This window comes from Rutidosis leptorrhynchoides, chromosome 11 (genome assembly GCF_046630445.1).
Source record: "Rutidosis leptorrhynchoides isolate AG116_Rl617_1_P2 chromosome 11, CSIRO_AGI_Rlap_v1, whole genome shotgun sequence".
In the NCBI taxonomy this organism is placed as follows: domain Eukaryota; kingdom Viridiplantae; phylum Streptophyta; class Magnoliopsida; order Asterales; family Asteraceae; genus Rutidosis; species Rutidosis leptorrhynchoides.
Genome location: NC_092343.1, coordinates 385,952,849 through 385,956,024, shown reverse-complemented (window position 1 = coordinate 385,956,024; position 3,176 = coordinate 385,952,849). Strand labels below are relative to the sequence as shown.

The following is a 3,176-nucleotide window of genomic DNA, read 5'->3' as shown; positions in this document are numbered from 1 at the left end:
TTCCTTTTAGACTTTTGATGATCACGTTAGCGTTAATTACTTGAACATATTTTAGGTTTTTGAGATGAGCTGTTTTGATGGATATGTGTGACTTAGCTAACCTTGATGTCACACACGCACGCGCGCGCGCACACACACATATAAGCTTTTGGTTACGTAACACTGGATGACTGTAATAACTATGATTTGGTTAATTACTTATATATAGTTTGTAAATATTAATATGATATGTTTCTGCTGTGTAATAAAAAAAGTACGGTGTTACAAACCACATGTATAAAAACACAATATATTTATATTACACCTTATGCGCAACAAATCCCCTACATCACATAAATCATGACCTATACATCCTAGGTGTCAGACCCTAGGGATACCCCTACGCATCTGACACGTGTCATACATCAAAAAATTTCCAGCCTTTTTTTATTTAAAAAAAAAAAAAAAAACCTAAATTGTACATAAAAATAAAAAATAAAAAAAGTGTCTCACACCTATACGAATTCAAACGGGTTCTTTCAGTTGCCCTAATCTAATTGTCCTTCTCTCTTCTCAATCACCACACATCTAAATCAAAAAGCCATTTTTCGAATTTCCTTTAACTATAAGCTTTGAAAATCATATGACAACATCATACTATTCCAATCTAGATTTTTATGGATCCTCGATTTTTACGGATTCAAGCTGGTCTCAAACGATTCACGTGGACGCCATTTTCTCCGATCCTTTACCGTTATGATTCATTGTATGTGTTACTCATGAACCCTAATTTGTTCATACGTATTTCTCAGTTTTTGATTAATTTAGTTATTTTATATCTCCATCGATTATACAATTTCTTATAAATTTACGCCGCCAAATATGCCCTAATTTGAATGTCAGGTACGCCATTCTCCTTTGAATTACTAAATTAGCATTCGTTACTAATTCAATTGAATCTGGGCATCTTTTTAATTCACATATTACTGATAAATTATAAATTTATATATAATTTATAAATTATATATAATCGAATTGCTATTCACTTGAAATACAAGTTTTCTTTCAGTGCTAAAATCATTTAATGAAGCATCAAACCGTCGGAATGATCTTTTGAATCACAACGATTTGATAACAGGTTACATTCACAAATAAACGTTAAGTATTGGTTTCCAATTTTTATTTTTTCCGAATATTTATCAGTTTCTAATTTGAGAATTTAAAAGTCGTGAAATCGATAAGGTTTACTTTGAGAAATTGATGTGTTTGATAAATCACTATTTTCAGCCTTCTTCAAAGTCGTGAAATCTGATAACAATGTACAGATTAAGAAACATATCTCTTTCTGACCTATCGACCAAGGTATTTTAGACACGTTCTGATTGTTATGAGCCAACCGCTAACGATGTTGTTGTCTCAGATCTTTTGTCAGATCATTTACTTCGTAAAATAGTATTCACAACGTGTCTATTATAAACTCCGTAAGATATAATTAGAACGTGTGCAGTTGGAGTTTCGTGTTATGTTATCGAACTTATTGTGCAGTTGGAGTTTCGTGTTATGTTATCGAACTTATTGTGCAGTTGGAGTTTTGGACGTGGAAGATGATAAACTTCTTGATGATATAAAATTAAAAAAAAAATACAGCTCTTCATTCAGCCCTTATCGGAACTTGCAGGTGATTTTTTCTTGGGAGTTTATCATGTTCTTGCAACGATTTTTTCGTACACGGGTCAAACCCGTAGTATCCACTTGCTCAGACTAAATATTGATCAGGTATTTACACACTACATTTAAGTCACAAATGTATCCATTGTCTCTAACACACCAATGCTTGCAGGATAATTGGCATCAACATAAAGACTTTAAATACTATAAGAATCATATGAATATAAAACATTCAAGTTATATCTCTCGATGCCAGTAGCAGTGAATTCGAATCAGAAGATAGCGTTGATGATGACAGTTGCATTGATGATGATGTCAATGATGAAACTAACAAAGGTACCCGATTTAAGTCAAAGGTGTTCCTTGGTCATTATAGTTACTGGCAGGGATTGTTGGGTCATATGTACTTCTGTAGCATTTTTTTGGGTCATTATTACCACCTTTGCAAATATACTGATGATATGGGCCAAAGTTATTTATATAGGGTTTTTATCATATGATATGTTAATGTTTCTTAATTTTAAATGTGATTTCTTTGTTATGTGTTATGATTTGCACAGGTATGGGTATGTTATGCCTGATGATGTACCAACGTGACTTGAACAACACATCGAAAAAGGCGTTATTGTAGACTGGATTTGGAGGTAATTATGTCCTATCTTAGTGTTGTAATTAGCTGCAATTAGGTTTTGTTAGGCTGATTGAGATTATATTACCGATATGTTAGTAGCTAAATTTTTTCTTACATTACTAAGTATCAACTTGATGGGCTATATCGTTGAAAATGTGCACGTTACTGAAATTGAGTATCAAAAGAGAGCAATCTATGGTATATATTTTTTTAAAAAGCAATCAAGTATACTATATATTATAGATTATAGACGAGATATATACAATGGATGTGGAATAGTGGCCATATACTTATAACCACAATACCACAAGCACACAAGTAAATGTGCAGTATGCACAATACACACACAAAAATGATCTGCTACTAAGCAATTAATGGTATATTGATTAGTAAGTGTTTTGTATTCACTGTTTACAATTGTATATTGATGAAATTAACAATGTGTTGTTTGTTCCCACAGTCTTCATTACATTCACCTAATACCGGTGTGTCGTTGTTACCGTCTTCACATTACCTTGCTCGCGAGAAGCTACAACCATCTAAATTCGAAAAGTCATCGTTTTGTGTTACTAACAATGATCAGGTAACAATTTTTATCTATCTCAAATAAGAAAGTTCAATGTGTATGAGCTTTGACATTATTCGGCTATATCAACTGTTATCTATTATTTAAAATATTGAATTTTATTCTCAAACAATGAACCTCATTTGAATTTTTACTCTCAAACCATGAATTTTACTTGTGATATTGTCTTTATCATACTGTTAATTGATATAACATTGTACGTTTTCAGTTTTTTTTATTAAGAGTCGCCGTGCAACGCACGGGCTCATGTAAAATTCAAAGTTTATAGTGAATAAAATGTTTGGGTTTTCAAAAAAAAAAAAAAAAAATAAT

General features: G+C 31.9%; 1 long non-coding RNA gene across 1 annotated transcript; it reads left to right on the top strand.

The window, feature by feature from the left end:
- Positions 1 to 1,593: 1,593 nt before the first annotated feature.
- On the top strand, positions 1,594 to 2,927 carry LOC139877355 (uncharacterized). Its single transcript, XR_011768550.1, has 3 exons — positions 1,594 to 1,755; positions 1,820 to 1,983; positions 2,208 to 2,927. It is a non-coding gene; the product is annotated as an uncharacterized lncRNA (long non-coding RNA).
- Positions 2,928 to 3,176: the final 249 nt, after the last annotated feature.